The following is a 24,308-nucleotide window of genomic DNA, read 5'->3' as shown; positions in this document are numbered from 1 at the left end:
CCGGCCCCGGCCGCGGGGAGAGGCGCGTTGGGCCGGGCCGGGGGGCTGCGGACCCGGTACGCGAGCAGCGGCTCTCCGGGCGCATCTGGGGAGCGGTTATTTATTACTGAAAGAGCAGCAGGGCGCTGGCTGCCGGAGGCGGGAGCTCTAGCAGTGCGCTCGAAGTCAGGCTCCTGCTACCTGCTGTGTGGCAGAGAAACCTCTGCCTCTCCCACCAGCAGCCTTGGCATTTAAAACCTCTGTTGCTGAAACACTGCTTCCTGTCAAGGTTGCATCGGGCCAGAAAAAGTTGCTGAGATCTGGGTCCTGTGGCATCCCAAGCGATGCATGTGGGAATGCTCGTGAAAACGGGGTGGGAGAGGAAACGGAGAGAATCTGCAGGAAGAAGATAGGAAGGCGAAGAAATGCTTTTCTCTCTTGTCTCCTTGATTTTTTCCTTCCCGTTTTACCTCTTCTCTCCCCCTTCATACTTTGCCAGTTTTCAGTGACTACAGTTTTTTACAGCAGCTGTTGCTGTCACTAATGCACTAGCCCTTTCCTGCGGAGTCAGCGGTTACCTGCCTGTGCCAGGCTGCGTTGCTTTTGGAGTACGGCTGATTCAGCAGAGCGAGGAAGTGGCGGGCGAGCAGCAGCCGTGGCTACTACGGCAGTGGGAGACTCTCGGCTCTGCCCCCGTCCTGGGAGCGAGGGGCTGAAGCTTTCGGTATGGAGTTCCAAAACTGACAACGTATCTCAACCCCCCCCCCCCTTCCTCTTACAGCTTCCTTAACGATATGGGGGGAAAAGGAGCATGAAGGGAGGATAAATCTAGAAAAGAAGAGATTTATCAGCAAAACTGTTATTTTTGCTCTGGACACATATGCCACAAAGGGCTGTTGTCACTATTGAAGTGACTGAAGCATGAAAGACTCATCTACAGTCCTAGTGGTGATCATGAATTCACAGAAAAATCTTTGACTGATCTTTCAAGAGTTGTGTATTTAATTCATACAAAGGCCAAAGCTTCTTTTCCAACTTGACCAGAATTTTTCATTAGAATTGTTGAAAATCAATGTTTTTCAAAATACTATTTATTCAAAATAAATTGCTGCAGAGGATTTTACTGTGCTCTTTATGGTAGGAAATGCTTTCTCATTGGGATAACCTGCATAGTATTAATTGATGTAGCCAGGATATTTATCAAAGAGTTAAATCAATAAATAGAGCAAGTGAACTTGCTTCACATATGCAAAATAAAACGCAGAGTAAGACACCCAAAATTCATTAATGTATCTGTAGACAGTAAAAGCTTATTAAGCGTTGCACAAAAAGGACAGCTCAAGTGGAAGAGCAGCAGCAGTTAGTACAACTAGTGTCTGTTTAAAAGACATCTTTGCTAGGTAGAAATTACTGAGTTTGTGGGACCCAAGCAACACTGCTGAAGAGGCAAAAGCCATTTTAACTGTGATTAACTTCTTTCTTTTACAGATCAAAACCAAAAGTCTCAGTTCCCAAATGGTGAAATTATGTCTTGTTTAATGGCTTACAGTCTTGTTAGATAAGCTAACGGAGGAATAACAGTTTGTGAAGGGGCCAGGTTTTGGGTTGGAGCCCAGGCTTTTGGGTTGTCCTTGTTTGGTTGAGTTTGGAGGTTTGTTTGACAGGATACCAGTAAGTTTATCGCTTCTCAGGAGTTCATTAACAAGATAATGACGTCACCTGCCAGTTAGGAGCCCAGTCACTTATGATTACACATAGATAACATGGATAAAATCAAACCTGCTAGAAACAATTCCCAGGAAACCACAAATTAGACTGGAAAATACAGTAAATCCTCAGAGATTCCCCTTGGGTTAGCACCTGGCTTCCCAGGCCATGTTCCTGATGTACTTTGTGTGTTATTTGCTAGCACTGAGCACTTGAAAACAGGGAGGAGGGGTACTCTGGGTGTGAGGGGGTTGTGTCTGTGAACCACAGAGGGCCTCTATGCTTCATCATGGTCCGTAAACCAGCAAGAAGAGGTAAACTTAGAAAATAAGCATATTCATGAAATCAGTAATATATTCAGTCTCTCTCTGTGTGTCAGACACAGATTGTAAAAGCAGATCCAGATTGTTCAGATTTGCTCAGTTAGAAAATTAAGTGACATCAAGCCTAACCTTTTTAAATATGAAAATTACCAAAATAGCATTCTTTTTACTTGCTAATACCTTACCTCAGACTGTCTGTTTTTATAAGCTAAGCAGTACATGGTGAATTCTTGCTTGGGAAAGTGCCAGGGAAGGCTTAAATATGAAAGGAAATGTTCATTTAGTATGTGGGCTTCTCCAATTTGTTGTTAGCAATAAATATCTCATCACACTTTGGAGAATCCTGGACTCAATTTTAGACTGTCTCAGAATCTTGGTATTTTCTGGTCAATTGATACCCTGTGGAGTGCCATTTGTGAGTGTGGTGCTATTAGTTCCAATGTCCCGTCAAAATTCTGACTGAATCAATTTGGGGCTCAAAGAGACATCTCGGCTTGCAGGACTTAAAGGTGTGTTACATGCCCAAGAGAGAACAGGCGTGTTTGCCTGACCAGTTCTGAAAACCTGGCTCTTGTTGGTATGTGGTATGCACCTGTCTTGGTTGGATGTTTTATCAGTTTTAAGTTTATCCTACTTTATAAAAATTAAGCCTATAATGTTAATATTTGAAAAGTAGGTTGGCATGGCTAATAATGTTTATACTAGTGAACACACAAACAGCTAAAGTAATTTTTTCAAGGTAAGATAATTTCAGGAAAAAGCCTCAGATACATATTTCCCATGTAATTAATTAGATCAGTATAATATAAAAAAAAAAAACAACCCAAACACCAAGTCCCCACAAGTCATGCAGTGATTTGTGCTCAGTCTTAACTCTGCCCTCCATCTCTTTGAAAAAATTGGACTGGAAGATGCTTCCTTCTTGCTATTTCCCTTCCCTCCCTCCCTGTTTTGCTGCATTGTATTTAGAGACTAAGTAATTTTAAATCTGTTACTACAGTTTAGACTACCCTCCTGCATAACAGTCAAAATAACTTTTACTGTTAAAAAAATTCTGTACTGGGCATGTAACTTCTTCTCAACAGGTAGCAGTACTGGCCCTTAGCAAGGCTGGACCACGTAGCTAATTCTCTCCTTGCCACACAGCAGTGAGAAGGCACTCCTGCCATATGCTCTCCCACGCATGCATTTGTCCTGTCATGTTCCTGCGTGGCAGCAGTTACAGGGTTTAACTTAGATGAATCTTCAGGCATGGGATCCGATGTGTAGGTACTGACCTCTTTCCTCCCATGTGCCTACCATACAGGTACCCTCCTTCATGTGTCCTAATGACACGATATGCCTGTCACTTATCACTTAACTGTGTACTCACCATGTACCCAGAAGCGCTTGTTCGTATCCAGCGGGCTGACGATGGGGAATCAGCTGAGTAATACCAGAAGAATCGACATTGCTTGTAGCCTGTTTGCTGCACACATTTGAGATTCCCTGAAGAAAGAAGGCAACAGAAATTACACTGCTGACATGGAATATTGTCCCAGTAGGCCATATACACCCATGAGACTCACATTTGACGCTAAGGAATCACATATCCTTAAMAAAAAAAAAAAAAAAAGTTCTAGACCTGTAGTTTTTAAGAGACTTTAAGATCTTTAGGCCTTAAAGATCTGAACTTTTAAGAATCTACAGTGTTTCCAGCCTGTTTTATCCCCTCCAGTGGTCATGTATAACCCACTTTTAAAAACCAACATCTTATTTTCTGTATCAGTATATCTGATTTTGCTTCCAAGTATTGAATTTTGTTGTGCCTTTTCCCATCACAAGTATTTTTTCTTGATAATCTCTTGATTTGGTTAGCATGATTGTATTACCTTTTAACTTTTTCTTGGATAAATGCAATATATTGAGACTCACTGCATGGATCCCTTTCCTGGATTTTGTACCTTAATCCTTCTAAAATGGAAGAATCGTGGATAGCTATAAGTTCAAACCTGGAGTTTTCTACACTTGCATTCTAGCATACGGTGTGCATTACAACATTGTATTTGTATAGCTTTCATGGCGCTTGAATAATTAGGCTGCGTTTTGGCCCTGACAAGGTTATGAGCTACGTGAGCATGAGAGAGCTACAGACCATATTTTAAGGCATACACACAAGACAGTAGAAAGTTCAATCTTAACTTTATGAATTCTGATTTTAAGTTTATCAATCATTACTGTTTGTATGAATTGCCTTTTACTTTATTTATAAAAGAAATAATAAAAAATTGGCTCTTCCAGGTTATGTAGCTTAACCTTGAAGTTCATAGAACTTCACCTGTGGAATTTGGCCCAGAGCTAATCCATTCGAGAGTAGCTAACCTTAACCAAGTCTTTAACTCTAACCAGCCTTTCACAAAGGTATTTCCTTTGTATTTTTGTTAGTTTCTGTCAATTCTCTCCATATATATATTGTTTTTGGTAAGAATATCAAGTAGGTAATGTTAGTAGGCAAAAACTGTATCCTAATGTGCAAGCTCCTTGGGAAAGGACTACATCTTTCTTTTTGTCCTATAAAATAAGAAGCACTGTTAATGTAAGGTATTAAACAACTCTAACGTAAAAGTGTGGGAGAAATTAGCAAGAAATATTTTGCTCCTCTAGGGAAAGAGGAAATATCTGTGAGATGCTTGTAAAGGAAAGAGTACGCTGTTTGAAAAACGGTTCACAGATACTTTTTCTTGTGGAGTATGGTGCGGCAGTGACACTGGCTGCACGGCTGCAGCGTGTGCCGGGGGACGCGTGCCGATACTCGGTCGTGGGACAGATGCTGTGCTCCAGCACAGCGGGCAGGAAGGTGAATGCAGCCCTGCGGGGCGCTTGCAAGCACAGCGGCTGGTGTGACCTGTGGAGGATCTGCAAACCCCTCCGAAGGCCTTGGGTATCAGCGGCGCTAGCGCCTTGGGAAATACTGTAGCAGAGGATCGCCCCAAGAAGGAAAGTGTGCACGCTTCTGCCAAATGTCTATGAAAATATACATTGTTATCTGCTCCTGCAGTGTGCGCTGCGGCAACACGCGAGTGCTTATCTGTAAAACCAGGGAGAGACAGGAACTTGCACGTACAGATTTACTTCTGATATGTGGTCCGACAAACGTGATTTTTAATTGCGTTAAATTTCATGAGGGTATATGGGCTATAAATTTAACTGGAGCCACTTAAACTTGCAGGTTTTGGTGATCACAGGGATTTTCATGACCTCTTATAAGAACAAACAAGATTAAAATAAGATTGCTTAAAACTGAATTTATGATAGTTCAGATTGGGAGTGTGGTTTAAGAAGAGCTTTGAGATAGCTGTGACTCTTTTTACTCAGATTAATCTTTCAGAGTGAAAACAAACAAGACAATTTCAATCCAGAAAGAATTTTGCTGTGAAAGTGGAGAGTAATTTAAAAAAGAGGATTAAATGGAATTTGTAACTCAAATTTAGTAGTAAATATGAAATTCTGAGTACAGCTGTAATTGTTTCTCTGATAATTAAACAAGTTAACTTATAAATGGTGCAGAAAATCATTTTCTTGGTACTTAAGCTGAGATTCAAGCCAAACCAGAACTGGATTGAAGGACACCCTTTGTTAAAACATAATATTTTAAGTTGTAAGAGAAACTGTGGATGAAGAAGAAAAATCTATACTATAATATCAAATACTTAGTGTCAAGAGCAGATTAAGTGCCAGAAAATAATAGTTTACATTAGATAAAGATGAATAGTATGGGTTTATGGGATGGGAAAAAAAAAATCCTTAGACATCAGATCAGGAAGCTGAATATTAAAAAATGAAAGGAGATAAAGAAAACCCAGAATTACAACTTTATGAATTCACTGAAAGCAAAAAGAATAAATGTCAGATTGCTAAATGATTCATTTTAATTTTACATTACCATTGCTTTCATTGCTTGTGATTACAAGTAACTTCCTTCTAACATGCTTCTTTTTCAGGCTTAAAAAGCATTAACATACAACACAGAATAAAGAATACAAACATTACGTAAATGCAAAAAGAAGCACTAAATAGACATTTTTCTTGAAGAGTCCTGTTCTGGAGAAAAACTTACTAGATAACACTTTCTCATATGAACATGTTTTTTTTCCCATATGATATTTAAAGGAATAATTATCTATGCTGTCTTAGTTAAATTAGCCCACTATTTTTCATTTTAAGATGTTATATTCCATTTTGATTCCATACATTTCCATTGCCATACTGCAATCAAATTCAAATTGGACACCTAAAATTAATGAAAATCCTAATGAATTTTGTCATTAATTTTTTGTTCTCAATTCCCATCTGTAACTGGCACAATACTACCTTGCTCACTAGGATGCTATGAACAGAAACTCACTCAGATGACAGTAATATATTTTACATTAGGAAAAATAATTCTGCCTTCAAAGGCAAGTTAAAATAGTAAAAAAAATAAATAAAATATTGGACAACACACCGAAAAATAAGTATAAAATGGTATTTTGAATACATATTCATTCTGTCCAAATTGAATGGATAAAACAGCAAGTAATCTGAATGCAGGGTATACAATAATGTATATAGGATCACAAAGAACAATTATGGACAATCATAATTTTGGCGTTTAATGACTCTGAATGCTAGAAAATTCAACCCTGGCTATCCTTCCATGTAATATGCATCTCATACCTTCTAGCCTTTATATTATATGTTCAAACTCGTTTGAAATCTTGTATACTTATAAATGGTTTAAAATAGTATTAAAATTAAGATCTACAGATCAGCTGAGAAGCAGTTATGTGTCTGAAAAGGGAGCTCACGACAGAAGCTTAACCTGTTACTGCCATCTATAATAATTTATTTTGTTTGGTTTAGTGAATCCCTGTCATCAACAAAATTTGGAGGAAAAGAACTACTTACTCATTTCATATGTATCACAACAACATATCAATCATGAAACAAAGCTCCTAAGGCTTGGGTTCCTAATATTTTCATATAGTGTAGGCCACCTTTTAACTGAAGTATAGTATTATGTACATTTGGCCAGTCTTGATAGTACTGTGGACCACTTCACCTGCTCTTCCTGACTTTACAGCATCCCTAGGACAGCTACACTATTTGCTGTCAAAGTAACATATGTAACAAAGTATAACATTTTATTCCTTAATATATGTTAGCAGCTAAAAATGGCAATGTTAATATAGGCAGTCATTGACTGAGACCATTTGCAAATAATTATAGATTGCTACTGAGAACGACTCATCTCAAGCTCAACTCCTAATTCTGTGATAACAGGCACTAAACTTTCCATCTCCCCATCTGCAAAATGGATGCTGTAATGCACATCTGTCTCTGAAGAGTATCTTGAGGGTACAGGTACTTATACACCAACAAAATGGCACAAGGCAAAAACCCCGGAAACTTTTCCATTCCCACAGGAAGATTTTTTTGATTTTTACACAGCGCAGTGCCGTGCGGAGAGCTAGCTCAGGTCCCAGGAGCGAGGACGGGCAGCAGCAAGTCCTCCCCCCGAGTGGGAGCAGGCGATCAGCCCTGCTAACCGGCTCCACCACAACACTGTGCTGGCAACCACCGTACTTTCGACTCCGGAGCATCATAACGTGCATCTAGTTCACAGATCTCTAAGTTGTCCTATATAGTGAGATTTATCATCACCTTCAATGACAAAAAATAGCTGTGTATGTGCTAGGGAAAAAGCACCTATTTAAAATACAGACCTAAATTACAGCAAACAAGGATGGCTATTTCATCATTAAATGCAGGCAACAGAAGTGGCACTTCTACCTGATGGGTTGAGGTATATTACTTGCCTTGACTACAGTATGTTTACCCATAGTTTAAATTACTTTTTCTCCACCTCTCTCTGTGAAAATGTGATGTAGAGATTGGTGAAGAAATATGTAGAAAGATGAAAGTGAGAAACCCTATATCTGCCAGTCGATTGTTTTATGCTATGAGAAAATCAGTAAATTTTTGATACTGTGGTCATTAAGGTGTATTTCAATTAATTTAATTAGAGGAGTCTATTTTTGTTCTGACTAACCATATTTTTATTCTTATCTACCTGCAGTTGTGGATATTTTTGTACCATATAGTGTTTTCCAGAGAGAAAGTAGTAACGTATCTCTGTCCGAGGCAATACATATATGTGAAGAGAAATAGCTATTCATTTGTAAGTGAGGAGTAAAAAGCATACCCCAGCTGAATCACTGGCAACATTTGAGGGAAATTAAAGTTTTCTCACTTTATTTGCAGCAAATATTTAAAAATAGATTTGCAAATTCAGACTGGAAACTCTTCTCTCTGTTTCCGAAAAAGAAAATGCATCACAACATAGACAAATTAATTTCGATGGCTTCTCATTCAAACAAACAGTGCTAAACCTTAAGAGAAGAAGATGTCTTAGGTAAAAATTCAAAACGAGGAAATGGAAAACTGAACAATAACATGCTAAGGTCAAACCAGGTCAGTCTTATCTCTTCTCTTTTATGTTGTTGAGGAGGATAAGGGAGGGGAGTGAAGTGTGTTGATGTTAGAGTGTATCATTAGTAATGGTCTTTATTTACAATTTCAGCCTAGAAGCCTTGGAAAGTATTTTATCACTTGATCTTCAAACTAGTATTTGTAACTTGTCAGCCTCTCTCCGTTTTATGAGCGTTTGTACTGCAACTGCATTGAGAAGCCCTACAGCAATGTAGTTAAGCTCTATTGAACTCTGTGGAGGTTTAAAGATAAGGGAGTTATTTCTGTCAAAGCTAACAAGAAAAAATATATCTGCTGCTCTATAATTGCCAAATAGTGGTAAAGAAGCTTTTTTTGGGGGAGGGGGGTATTTCCCTTTTTTCTACTCTTGCAGTAGGAATCTAGTCTTGCATAAGCAAGGGCTCTGAAACATTGTGAATACTTGGAGGACTTCTTTAGTCTCAAGGGTATGTTGTCCTTATGGAGCATGTGGCTTTAGCATCACGTTTCCTGATACTGTTAACAACTCACAATTAAAATGCCTCACATGAACATAGTGCCTCCCCAGCCTCTTAGTATTTGGTCATACAGGCAGGGATCTTTTTACGTGTTGGTGGGTATGACTAGTTGGCTTCACTAGGACTGGTACTCCTGAAAAGCACTGATAGCGCTCTCTTTCTAGAGTCTGAGAAAAATGAAGTAATTTCTGGAAGCTAGGTTCTTCCCAGTTGAAAGAAAGGGAAAAAAAAAGCAACGTACTTGCTTTTGGAAGGGTTCTTTTTTTCATATCTGAGCCATCTCTCAAAGGGAGGCCTTATCACAGAGACTGAAAATCTGTCATTTGGGATGACAAAATATTGTGGCAGCAAAATGTTCAGTGAGCACTTATATGGTGGATTACAGATTGGCAGAGAGAACAGTTTTTCTAGGACAAGGAGCTTCCAGAACTTCCAGCCTTGTCAATGACTATCTCAAGGCAAAAGTAACTTGATTCACTCTAAAGAGGAATTGAAATTCAACTCAAAGGAAAAATAAGAAGAGGAATATGCTGCTTCTACAAAGAATTCATTAGGGAGATGTCAATTCTGGAAATGCAATATATCAAGAAATAACTGAGTTTCCTTCATAATTCTGATTTTGGCCTATTAGTTTGTCAAAATGAAACAAGGTCACTTATCAGGAAGAGAATAATGTTCTGAATCATCTCTGAGATCTCCAACAAAGTGTTAATCAGATATTCAGAGATTTCCCTTTGACAAGGCTATTATACGGAATGGGAGGAGAAACACCACATCAAAAGTAGTTTTCAGTATAAATGACACATTTAGTTTATTTCCAGGTCATCAACAGGGATTGAGATCTTAGACTTTTAAGAATGTCTTACGGACTAACTGGGAGTTTGTGACAAACTCCTTTAGGTTCTTCTAGACTAAGGAACACTCCGAAATAACTTGCTTCATAAGATTACCCAGTGAGCAGCAATCACCCAAAGATAATTCCTCAGCTTCCAGGTTCTGTGAGGCCTGTGCAGAGTAGTTCAGGTGCGCTCTTTTTACTCTTTGGCAGCCTTGCAGAGATTTACTAGTATGCTACACACTGCAAGAAGAATATATAGAAATATAATGTCTTGATGTTGGTGAGTCACCTTGAAATTGCCCTTTGTTCAAGCCAGGAAAAAGCTATGAACAAATGAAAATATTTATTTACAAAATCCAAAACAGGTAATGTAGTTACAAAGATTTATAAAGACACAAATAACAATAGATTTCCAGGAATTTCTGATGTAGAATGGAATAAATTCTGCCCTGGGAACACCTATCTAATCCTGTCAAAAGGGTATGGCCACAACTATGAGCAGGTTTCAACCCATTCCTTTTTAGTTTCTCAGAGTATTCTACTTTGCCACCATTTCTTTTCTTTTATATTTTGACTGTAGTTTATATATACACTAAAATTTATTTTCCTTCTGTATGTACTTATACTTTAAGGAACAACAATCAAATATTGCAGGCTTTACCCCACTTTCAAAATTAAAGAAGTGGATCTTCCAGTAAGGATTTGTCAGCCCTTTGACTTTGTAGTTTTATATTTGTTATTTTTATCATCTCTTTTATATCTTTTCTCTTGTAATGCTTTCTTCTTAATACTCCATTTCCCAGAGAATGATGAAACTGATATTAACAAAAACAAATATGGTCTTTGTTCTTCAACAACAAGAAGGTATGTGTATGGTATCTCTTTAGAAATGAATGCCATGTCAGGTGTTTTGCTACTACTTTACTATTATGTTATTGTCTGTTAGCTTTTTTTTCCCTTTAAATTCACAGAAATTCTGTCACTTCATCTGCCATACATGATAGAAAGGCAAGCATGAAGCATTTACCTAATGTAAACATTCTCCTTAAAGCTAGGTCCCACCCAAAGCAAAAACAGAGCTTATGAAATCATGCTGACCTTTGCTTTTTTATTTGTTATCATTTCAGAGAATACCCGACACAAAAGGGATTTATTTCCATCATATTCAACCTGCAGTAGGCAGAGAAAGCCCTTGTTCTGCTTGCTGTAAGCACAACTGTCATCTGACAAGGGACTTTTTTCCTTTTCCTTTTCTTTTTCCTTTTTCTCTCCCTCTCCCTCTCCCATTTCCTTTCCTGTTCCTTTTTCTTTTTTTCATGGGAAAGGTGCTTGATGATATTTTCTGTCAATCAGACTCCACTTAGGAGCATTTACAGCATCACATAGTGAACGCAAGGTCAGCAAAACTATAAATGAGACACCCTACCCTTCCTCTTACACTGTTTCAGTGCAAAATTATGAAGAATTCTTAACAAGGTCTACACAAACATTCTTTCTAAAAAGAAGGAAGTAAATATGCTGCTCAGTGAAACACTGCGTATCAGTTCTTACCAAATCTGACTGGCAAAGAAAGCAGCCCCTTGTTATGCAAAGTCCATGTTTGTAAACAGTGTTCTGCCTTTAAACTGAATTTAATGCTTTGCTTTGGCGTGCTGTAGCTAATACACTTATTTTCCCAACATAAACCCACTACAAGTGCCATCTGGTGGTAGAAATAAATTAGATCTGCAAAAAAATGTTTTATAGGATTATTAGGGGGTAAATTTCCAGCAGAATGTAAAAGTATTTAACCATGCAATTCCCATTAGGAGATACATGCAACTGAGTCTATGTTATAACGCATGAATATGTTCCACTCTAGTTTTGAAAGATTCCCACAAAGACAGGACAGTTTAGATTTATAATACAACTTGGTCCATGACTCATCATCATGCCCAGGTAAATGACATATTAGTACGGATATTACAGTGTAATAATGTCCAATTTCCTCTCAAAAGAAAAAAAAAGATGAAACTTGTTCCACTCACTGTCTATGTATCTGACCTATTAACTGCGCCCATTTATGGATTTTCATGATTGGACTACTCAAGAATGCCTTCTTTTAGGGAAAACCACCTTTCCCTCACTAAAGGGAAAATACACAGTTCTGCATTGCAAAAACACTATTCACTTCTGTATATGATCTATTTTGGGATACATGATTTATTACAGCTACCCCAAACCTTTAGCTTTTTTAGCCAGGTCAGATTCATAGATTTCATGCTTGAGCTATTATTACTATGACATTTATGAAAAGGTGAAAATCCTTTGAGGGAACTATTTGAAATTCATCTTTGCAGGTTATGTTTAGGGACTCCTTTCTATGGGAGGGTTTTCTTCGGTATTTTGGCCTCTCTCATAAATATATGCATACCTGGAAATACAGTTCTGTACAGTGATGTATATTTTGGCCAGTATAGATGTTAAACACAGTCTCCATGTTCTTTTTCCTAGTATACAAGGAAATGTTCAGTCTTGAGAAGACATATGTTATGTGGCTGTGTTACATCTGTTATGAAAACCTTCTGAGAAGGGAGAACTGAATAAGAAGGCGGATTTGCCTTCTATCTTTGTCTGTAGATGTCAGCTCTTGAAGCAGAGTTGCTGACTAAGAATCGTACATCCTGCAGAGTGTAACTTCATGTCACTAATTTAGCCCTCACTCAGAAAGGAGCCTGACTTTGAATTTAAAAAGTCCCATTCCAGTTGGAAACATTTTGGTCTTAAGACTCATCATTAAGCATATTTCATTAAACAGATTTTCTCTGTAGGAAAACTGGTTGCTGATGGTCACATGTAGCTGTGTGTAGCTATCATCTACCCTGTTTCTATCCTTGTGTGGAACATGGTGAAAGCCAATTGGCTGGTCCTCTTCAATCATCTGTATTTTTAACGCTGAGCAAACACTTGCCACTTTTGGGGGCTATTGTGCCCCAGTACAGAGAATGATCCCTCACCATTGATTTGTCTATGTCATTTGCCTCTCTCTGGTTGCTGACTACTTAAGGCAATGTACAACTTGTATACGCTTTCTCTCAGCTGTGTGGCTGACCTCATTTCTAGGTGGTGTTATCTTCTGACTTTACACAGAATGATACAAACCTATCTGCAAAAGTGGCTCAGTACACTGATCTCTGGCCCAAGGACATCCAAGGGAATAACAAAAAGGTGACCTTCACCATTTGCGGCAAAACTGAGGGTACAAAGCTGTTTCTCACCCTAATGCTTTTAAGGGTGCAAAGCAACCAGAAAAGGGTTGATCATGGACAAGAATAAAGTAAATGATAGAAAAAACTATGCAAAGGGTCAGAAACCCATTCTAGATAAAGCTTTTTTCTGTTGCTGCAACAATAGCAAGGGATGAAGTCATCACTAGATGCCAGCAACAATTGCCTGTTACGCCGTTCTGTGAATCACCCTTTTGAACACAGCTCACAGTAACCTGTAATTTTCATATGCAGAATGCCCAACTGCAATGCAGTGATAAGTAAGGGGGAGGAGAACATATTTAGTTGAATCATTCATACATGTAAGTGTCAACAGGTACTGTCAAGCAAAAAGGACATGAGTCAACCATACAGCAGTGCTGTCTTTGAGGTGGGTCTTCTTGTGGAATACCTGATACAGAAAGCATCCAGCAGCCTGCCCAGCTCAACTCACTGTCTCTTGGCACCACCAACTTACTCAAATGCGGCAAGCAATGTTAGAGGGCTGTGAGGCCGGCAAATAGTCTGCTCAGAGGCCACTGCGTAAACACTGAAAATGCAGTCTGACTTGGGCAGGGAGACAGGGAGATAAGTCGAGTTGTAATCCATCACACTAACTGCTGCACCTACTGAGCTTTAAACAGTCCTGGTGCCTGGCTACTGCTCCAATGACTCAGATCCTAATGCCATCATTTCTACAGCCATGTAACTTGACCATGTATAATCACTCACGGCGCTACGGTTGAGGAGAATGGCATAGAAACAGGTTTGGGCACAGTATTAAAATTGGCTGCATACTGCCATGGTTCTAAAACCGTGATCTGGAAGCCACCATTGGTACATGGAGCTTTTTCTGCTCAGCCATCGAATTAAATGATTCAAGAGGTTAGTAGCAAGGATTTGAAAGGGAGGCATAAAAAAAGCGGAGAAGCACTGCTGCCTTAATTACTCTGGTAGGATGAGGAAACAGTCACAGGGATTGCCATCGCAGTCTGTGTTTCTATGATATGGGTCTGACCAGAATAGTCTGTTGTGCTGTGAGAGGAAAACAATGTCATGAAACAGGAAGCTGAGAGAGCTTTTAATGGCATAGTTACAAAATGTCTCCCTGGCAGTCAAAGTAACAAGCTTATTTTCCAAGCAGAATACCAATGAAATAAAATTACAGTAAGTAGCATTTAGCAAAATACTTTACCGAATGGACTCAAACATACATTCATAAATTGAGGAGAGGAGAGGAGAGGAGAGGAGAGGAGAGGAGAGGAGAGGAGAGGACAACTGGAGGGAACAATTCATTCATCTATTTCTCCCTTTTCTCCTACATTTTGGTGTTCCAGTTTAGCAGTGATGAAGTAAGGCAATAGTTTATTTGCAATGTTTTACTGATTTTCTAAACATTACAGCAAAGAAAGACAAAGAGCTGCAGTGCAAACAGGAAATACAGTATTTGCACTGTGCCAATGAGAATGCCTACGGTGAGCAACAGCAATAATATTGAGGGAGAGGGAGCAGGAGGAGATGAAATCCCCATGCCACAGAAAGAAAAAATACAAGCTCTAGGACAAGACAAGGACATTTCAGCATAGTCTCTTGAAGTGTTTCTCCAGAAACTTGAAAGTTTTCCACAGGGAAGAATCAGGAGCACCAGATCCCAAATCCTAGCAGATGACTGAGACAACACCCCACCTGTCTGGAAAGGGAGTTCAGTGGCTTCTCTGTCCTTGCTCATTTCCCATTTAGATGCAAGCAAACAAGCAGGATTCTTGCTTTTATATTCTGCACTTGAACTTCTTATAGATAAATCATTGCATATGTGCTTTTCTAGCAATTATCAAAGAAATACTAGGAAACATCCTAGGAAAGGTCTTTGCTGAGCATGCCAAGAACCTGATGTTACCTGTACCGCTGAGTTTGGGTTTGAACTTAGGCAAACCCTGCAGGGAGATATGGGCAGCCGAAACCCAGTCCTGATGCCTGAAAGCTCAACAGCAGGGAACTAGGGAACTGTTTGCTTCCAGCACCTGAATAGAGACTCACATTTACTATTGTTTTCCAGCTCTTGTCTAATATTGGTAGGGACACTGTATCAATTAACTTTCAAGTAGTTCCTTGGGAGTGTTTTAACTACTGAGCAGAACTGTTGATACAGAGAGCTTAACAACCACATCTGTTTAGATACCTCCTGAGCACATTCAGGACTGATTAGAGTCTAAGGATCCAAGTTAGTTTCCCTTCTGCTGCCTCTGTTTATCCTCAGTCTCTTGAAATCTTCAAACCCTCACAAAGCAACACCAATCTTTACTGTACTGAAAAGGAGCTTGTTTTTAATGACTTTGTGGTCTCATAACTTCAGACCCTGAAGTTGTTGAGCCCAAAAGAATCAGCAATCTTGCCATGCAGTAGTTGCTTCAAGGTATATATGTATTTATATCACTATTAAAATAATTAGCCACCAGTCTTTTCACTTGACTTCAGTCTGCAACTGTTGCTCCATAAGCAGGAATTTCAACTAATAGTTGAAAATACAGTTTCCCAGTTCAGCTATAAATATTTTAAAAGCTGACCTTACTCTCCACCCTCATTATGTGCTGTATGGATGAATTGATATGTCCACAATAATTGTATTTTAAATTAGCCCTTAATTCTTATTTTTAAATCATTTATATAGGAGCTCTTACACTCTTCTAAAGGTGCAAAACTTTGGCTTGCTGCAGAACAATTCTCCCTGCTGTAAGCAGTAAGTATCTTGGGGGGGCAGGGGGAATAGGTACTGTTTAAATGCGTTAGTAAGGTAAAATGTAAGACTGTGAAATTCGTAAAATCTTTAGTCTGTATAAGTCTTTACAATTGGATCCATCTCAACAATGGAATGACAGCAAAGAATTGTGCAGTTGCATTGTGCAGTTCCATACACTAAGGTGAAAAATACTTGCACCTAAACAGCCTTTTTAGAATTTCAACATTAAGCAGCAAATTTTAAACAATGTAAATTCTTTCAACTGAATTTTTCAAGGGCTCCATCATGACAGGAAAAGCTAATTTTATGAGCAGCTATGTACTAATAGTCATGTAATATGGTTTTTTTTTTAAATGTAATTTAACATAGGTAGATATTTACTTTCAAAAAAATTCTGATCATCCATTTAAATTAAATGCACACAAGTTCATTCATCAATGTACAATACAAACTTCTATTTAGAAGACAGATGCCATGGTTTATACATCCCAAAGCTACTCAGCTAATATAACATCTTTGTTTCAGGCATAAGCAGTACTGTTTTAGTTAAGGAAATGCCAAGAGATTAAACTGATCTGATGGATCATGTAAGACCTTAGAGGGTTGTTTGATAGCATAATTATGAAGCCCAATGTATTTGAAGCTTATGCTCTGCATTTAAATAAACCGTGCTGTGAAACAGTGAGAAGGACAATAATGTCATGTTCTTTTCCTTTTTTGATTTACATACTGTTACTTTCCTGTGTGACCAGTATTTCAATGGAATCTCTGATGCATCTACTCTGCTTATACTAACCGTGGGGATGGTGCGTGTTTAATCCACCAAGAGAGTACCAGGTAAGCATGGCAGTGAGGCAGTACTGAGGAGGACTGCTGAGAGAGGACTATGTGACTGCTGCCAGAGAAACATCCCCTCTCTTTTAGGTCATAAGAGAAAACAGTGCAAAGTTTGTTAATGGTTTACAGAAGATGGCTGCACAATGCAACATCTGACCTGATTCTAAATAATATATATTAGCATGTACCAAACTCATTTAATTTACTGCCACAGCTGGTAGTGAAAAATTTGCATAATGACTGTAGACTATTCAGATCAGCACCTAGCTCAGCAAATCAATTAATTATACAGTGATTTTACCATGCATGTTCGGTCAAATAATAGTTGTACAATGGTGACTTTGGACCCCAAATTTTAAAGGATCTGTTGAGTGTGTACATCCAGCTTTCAAATCTGAGCGGATTTATTTCTTTTTGGCTTGAAGCATGGGCAGAGAAGTTAACATCTGTTTGCAAAAGGCCATGCAATCATATTGTATCCTGCGAAGTACACTTGGGTACAAAGTGGCCTAAGGGAGAGAGGCAGATTCCTTGCCTGGTTGCAATTAGACGGGAATCATAATAGACTCATGTAATGGCCGCACATCAGTTTTGTAGAACTAAATAAAGAGAAGGGAAATCTGTGTCTCTTTATAAATGTATACTGTGTTTTCCTGACTAAAGCACAAAATGGGTGGAGATGAGTTTTCCTTCCTGTTTTTGATTTCTACAGGAAAATCTGTATGCATACTTGCCCATACATAAACCCACAGAGAGACAGAGGACTGCTGTGAATATAAGCCTGCAAGAAACGGAGTCCCTCTTCTGTAATGAATGTGTCAGCTCTCACTGATTTTAATAATTATTGAGGATGCACCGCTCTTTGCTAGACACGGAACAATTTCTATAGAAATCTGTAGAAAGCATGTGATTTTACTGTGAGTGGTAAGTTGCTGAAAGGACTGTCTTAGAAGCTGCTGAAGCTAAGGGAATAGGAAAAAATATTAAAGTAATGGGAGTGTATTTCAGATAGTGATGATCAAATAGGAAGAAAATGAAGAACATAAAGCTGATGCGATGTTTTAAAATGAAATATTCTAATCAGAATTCAAATATCTATTACATGAAGCTTTAATAAAGTTTATGCCCTCAAAGTGCTATATAAATCTAAAGTAGAAGACAGATTTAATCCCATTAAATATTTGTCAGGGATTAATAAAGTAGATAATATAATAAGAACTATTGGCTCTGGCATTACAATTATCCATTATTACCAAAACACGAATGCTCATGGCTTGAAAAAGAATTTTGCCTGAGAAATGACTAAAATGATTGGACTTCACATTTCTTTTTAATTTATCACAGGCACATGTTAGAGCCACTACTGTTTTCTCAGCTCTTTTTATCTCCTGACTGTAAAGCTGGCTTTGTTTCCAGTGGAAATGCTGTAACAAGGATATTTCTATAACCTTCCTTTTAACAGAAACATGGCAATTTGACCTACTGATTCTGTATGGTTTTTTCCTATTCAAGAGCAGAATATCATCATCAGCCTCCACGTAGTTAAAGGGCTGCTGCCAAAACCAACTTCCTTTGCTCAGATAGTGACATTCAGTGATATCTGCAATCCGTTTCAGTCAAAATGTCAAATTCGTTAGTTTAGAGAATGCCTGGCTTGCACATTGCTCACACACTTTATTTTCTTGTGTCATCCCAACTTTTAAGTCTGACTGAAAAAATTATAAGATAAATAAAAAAGTTCTGAGTGTTGCAAATATGAAGTTCTCCATTACATCCAAGAACTCGGTCTGAGGCATTACATAATCTCTTTTCACAACATAAAGCTAGAAATCCATTTATACATATCCTTTATACTTTTTTCCTGTTTCTGAGGATTTTTTATACACTTCTGAAGCAAATGGGAAGTATTTTTTAAGAATACACTACTTCTCTGTCCTTACAAGTTTAAAGCTTCTGTTTCACATCACAATCATTCCAATGGCAACTAAAATGATTAGAATTCAAATATTTGTGTTTGGGTTTTTTAACATAGTATTGTTGTCTGAATTAATTCAAATTGAATTAATTAATTCTTCTCCATTTGGGTTTAAAACTCTTCAGCTATCAACTCAAGGAACTGAAATAACACTTGGTGATTTTAGTTCCTAAGCACCATTAATAAATTTACACTTCACGACTGAAGTGAACAATGCATAATTTGTTTATGTACTGCAATTTATTTGATGAACACAAACATATGCAAAATGAGTATTTCAAGCATTTGGCAACTCAGTTAACTTTCTTTTCACCTGTGCATAACTAAAAAATACTTTTTAGAACTTTTAATGCCATGTTTTGTAGCCACTCATCAGGTGACCTTTCCTGTATAACAATGGGAGGAAGTAAAATAAAAAAAAGTGTTCTCATTGACTAAAAGTGTTTTGGAAATTCATGCCAGACTCCATATGAAGATAAATCACAGCCAGGCTGTCAAAGCATACATTTTCTACTGATAGGCTATCAGCATCCCATGAAATATTGAAAGTACTCAAATCTGTTAAAATTAAAACCAACTGGTTATGTTATTTCTCTATAGATTTAGGTCAGCCTTTCCATGATTTCCAATTGTAAAACGAGAAGCCAAAGTAAAACCAACACAGAAAAGCTAATTCATTCTCCAGCAAAACAAGACACACACACTATAAAGTATTACACAAGGAAGGCCACTGTTCCTGTTTTTTAAAGAAACAAATGGCACTCTGCTTTCTTCCCTCTATCTTCAGCACTATATCTGAACTACAAAATCTGGAGAGGAAGGATGTTCTGAGAGTCAGGAGACTTGGCTTCAAGTCCCCACAACTTCCTAAACGATGAGTAAATCAATAAAATTGTTATTTCCTTTCTAGAGTGAGGCATTTGGAGACGTTTAAGTTACGGCTACAGCGAGATCATCTGGTTGGGTCAAGTCTTCATGATGTCTCTGTGGCTGCAAGAATGCCAAACCTTCTCGCGCTCCCTGATGCACTAGAATGAAGTTCCTGGGTAGTTGTCTCGGCAGGGCTCCACGTAAGAGGAGTTTTTTGTAAAAGTATTAGGACAAAGAAGTGATTAGAAATTTTGAGAACATACTAGATCTATGGTCAAAAAACCCTATACAGTGTTGGGTAAGCTATGGAACACACTTTACAGTAATACCTGCTGTCCCGTTCACTGGTTGCTGGACTTGGCTTTCCCCAAAGGTAACTTAAGCTTTTTGCGTAGGTGATGGCTACCTGAATTTCTCACAGAGCTGATGGCTGATGCTTTGCCCCCCTCATGCTCCACCCCCGAATCCATTACTTTTCTCATGTTACTAAACACCTTCCTTTTTCACAGAAGGACAAAACTGAGACTTTTAAAGTTTTTTCTTGGTGAGTGTGGTGGGGAGGAGTGGGGGCATTCCCAAAGAATGTCATAGAATTTGGGTCAAGGAAGAAGATTCAACTTTATTTACAATTAGAGGTGAAGCAGGATCTTGCACATGGCCATATATATAGTATAGCTATGTATAAATATAGTTCCTCTCCCCCAGTGAAAATTTGCATAAAGTGGATATTTCATTACAAAATGAATGTTTATCTAAATTCTCATCACAAAAGATAGACATTCACTTGAGAACTGCATATAAAACTATTAGAGTGCTTATATGTGATGTGAGCACATTGCATAGAAGTCCCTGGTCTGAAACCAAGGGTATGGGTCTTTTCTATCACAACCATTGCAGACAGAAGTCTCCTTGTACTAGAATCTAGTGCAAAACTGCAAAAAGTTTTAGTGTTATAAAATGACTATTTTCTGTAAAAAATTTCCAAGAATTTGAAATGCCAGTCTTACTACCATGCACAGAGTAATTGCGTGCCATCACCAAAAATTTCCTTTCTAACCAATCACTCAGAGACTGACAAACTCTGATATTCCTAAAAGATATCCTATTGCTGAATTTCTTGACCCACTCTGTCAGAATACACTGGTTTTCCACATTGCATTTTGATTCTCACTGACATCTCACTTTTCTCTGTCTTCACCTTGACCAGAATTTTAGCTGGTGAGCTAAAATACCAGTTTTGCTAAACATGTGCTTCTCCCATGCAGTACAAATGAAGCTACTAGTGCTCAGCCCTTCTGAATTCAGGACAGGACGTTTTCAAAGTATATGAGATCTATTATTCTGAAATGCCTACAAAGTAGCCACTCCTGGTTTCCAGCTATAAGTCCAAGAGAAAGTGGGCAGTGAGAGATATCAGAGTTGAAGAAGGGTGGAGAACACGAAGGGTGGAAAAAGAAATAATCACAGTAACACTATTTTAAAGTCTGATTTCTTCTTAGCTCTGAATGTAAATAGATGTTGTCTAGTATTGCTCTTGTCAGTTCAATATTAGTGCCACAGGTGGCATTCTTTCCTACTACCAGCAATCTGTGAGATATTGAACTCAAAGCTCTAACTGGTTCTTCACAATCCAGCAGTTTTCATTTGACATATTCAGTTTTGGAACAAACAAATCCCAAACTTCCTACCAGTAATATTTTCATTCCCTTGCTATGATTTATTTTCAATAAAAATTAAATTTGCTCCTTTATCCTGTAGGACACCCAAATAATAGCAGGATCTTAAAAGCATGCTCCTAGTGTGAAAAAATAATGAGAAAATATTATCATAACTGAAGTATAACACACTATTCTCAGAACAACATCGGGGCATGCCACAAGGTTTGTTATTTGGTTCTTTAGGTTCATTCATGAGAACAAAAAAAGATGACAAGTAGGCATACTGCCTTGAAAAATATATTTCTTTCATCTAGCAGTATAAAAAGTTGCGTTCATCTGTAAGAATTTTTTTATTAGAAGTTCTTTTGTTCATTTTAATGGATCAAAATCTAGTAGAATATTGAGGAATGGGGACATTGTATACTCAGAAGCTCCTGCCGTGCAACCATTATTTGCTGTCAAATGCAAAAACTTACATTTGTCAGGAATAGGATAGGAAACTTGAATATTCACAAGACCAACACTTTCAACAAACAAAGAAGCCAACATGTACATAATTAGAGGTGCATTATTATACATACAATATGCATACAATAAATAAGCATGCAAATCATCAAAAACCTACATTGCATTTTAAGGAATTAAATATGCAACACTAAAATGATTTAATTCAGAATGAGAAACTTTAATAAGAACTTGTATTCCTCCCCCTCTCTCCTTTTTTTGGCAATCCATATTTTCACATTTCCTTTTTCGTGTTTACACTTCCTCTCTGGATGATATTTGAGAAGATCCCTGCTCTGTTGAAGATCAAGTTTAATCACTGAATGTGGTAAAATCGTATTATAGCTCTTTGGATATCTGGCAAAATGAATCCTGATTCCTTAATCTTTGTTGCTATAGCTTCTTCTAAATGTAGTAGCCTTAGAGGAGTGACTGATTGCCCTTGAGGTAGCTGGACCTGATCCCACTAAGAGCTCTGAAAAGGACTACTTGAATCTGAATGAAGAGTCTTACTTACTGGCACAACTGTTCATAGAAATGAAAACCCAGAAAGCAAGAGAATTTCACTGTTGAAAGCCAAAATGTTTGTGCATTCATTCAGTTGGAACTCATGAGATTTAATAGAAGAAATAGTGTTGATTTAGAATAAATAGCCAATTTGTAGAACAGTGTTGAATACCCTCAAACCACAGTCTGCAAGGAGAAAATGTTACTAGATCAATTGCAGAAGCTGAACCTATGATGTATTTACTCAGCTATAACTTATACTTTTCTAAAAGTAATACGTAAATAATAATCAAGCCAGAGCTGGCTGCTATGGAAATGGAGATACGCCATAGAATTTTGACTTCATAACTTTACCCAGGTAGGGAGAAGGGCTGGAATAAGGGGGAATTTAAATGGATACAGGCATTGTTTATAGTAATTAGCTTATAAGAAAGGGCCTTGGGATTATAGTGTGACAGTGTTTCCTGGTACTGGAAGGGCAGCCAGCCCATACTAGAGAATAGACAAACAAGACACATGAACTGTGTCTCTTATGTGTCCTATTTCCTGTGAGGCACTGTGATAGTATTTTGGAACAGAAATATCTAGGTGTAGCTTTTTCAATGAAAAAATCAGTATTTTTAATAACTTCAGTAAAAAATAATTTTCTATGAACATAAGAACTTTTTCCATCTCTCAACATACTGTATGACATAAATGAGACATTCAAAATTTTTGAAATATCTATTTCCCAATCTATGAGATGCCTAACTACTGAAAAAGAGAACGTAATTAATTAAAAAAAAACAATTAATACTTACAGGGGTTATAAAGTGCATTGAAGTAATCTGTATTTCAATCTCACACTTCAGCTAATGCTCTCAAAAAGTTTGGATAGCTACAAAGGAAAACTTCTTGGACAGAAGGTTCCAAGTTCATGATAAGTATCATTATTAAGCCCAAGCATGTTACTAATTAGCAAGACAAGAAAATCTAAGAAAACTCAAGTGAAAGAGAAATGGCTTTTTCGTCTAAATCACAAGCTATCCATCATATAGATGTTCCTTTATTAAAAAAAAAAAAACTCAAAAATATAGAGATTCCAAGAAAGTTTAGAATAGCATATAGGAAAATTACTGCTTGCTTATATGCCTAACATGAAGTATTGGGAGCACTGTGTAACGATGTTTTTTAACTACAGGAGCCTCACTCATGATAACAGAGAGCAGTGGGAGGTTCAGGACTGGGCAGACTTGTATTGTTATTTAGAATTATAACTTTCACTAAAACAGTGAAACGATGTAAGCCTACAGATAAAAATGACATTTTGCCTTCCAAGGGAGGCTTTGTGTCTAACGAGTCAAGAAAGAAATCAAAAGGAGCACAAAATCATACACGTGATCATGAGCAAATCCTGAAGGTACAAATTATACTGATGTGTCTGAATTTGTAATGAGACATTCTTTAATAACGGAGATAACATTAACAGTGTACTTACTGACCACCTGGTCAGGTAATGAGAAAAAACAGAGTGCATTACACTTCTGGACAAATCCAAGGTGAGTATTAATTTTAAGTTGTCTCCAACATACAGAACTGTCTAGTGACTCACTATAAATGAGTCTGATGCAGCATCCATATTTTGATACCAGTGCTATGTTTTAAATGCCAATAATTAAACAATTCTTCTCCTGACTGCAAGGCAGAGTCAAGAAACTCACACTGGCACCCCTGCCAATGATGGACTTCAGTTTTAAGAAGTCTCTTTCTAGGGCCATAATATACCTTACTGGCCAAAGCACCTTAAACCAATTCTGGTGCAGCTTTTTGTCCCAGTATACACATTATCTCCCTTCCTCTGTTACAGAGGTTCCTTCTCCCACAGTGAGCAATTACAGGTGACACCTTACTGAGATTTTATCAAAATGCACCATAACCATATTCAGTAACAAAAACAATTAAATAGAACAATATGTGCAAACGTGTACACTGAAGTAGCAATACAGGCTTCAAGCTGATTAGATAGGTGGCAATAGGGAAAGGCAAATTAGGCTCCTGCCTCCTCTAAGGAGGACCAGCAGGGACAACTGGAAATAAGGATCAGTGTTTGCAACAGGTTCCTCTAAAATTCTCTCATTGCAA

The sequence above is a fragment of the Apteryx rowi genome, unplaced genomic scaffold, assembly GCF_003343035.1.
Source record: "Apteryx rowi isolate R43461 unplaced genomic scaffold, aptRow1 scaffold_240, whole genome shotgun sequence".
NCBI classification, from domain to species: Eukaryota; Metazoa; Chordata; class Aves; order Apterygiformes; family Apterygidae; genus Apteryx; species Apteryx rowi.
The sequence above is the reverse complement of the archived record's forward strand: the minus strand, read 5'-3'. Positions refer to the sequence as shown.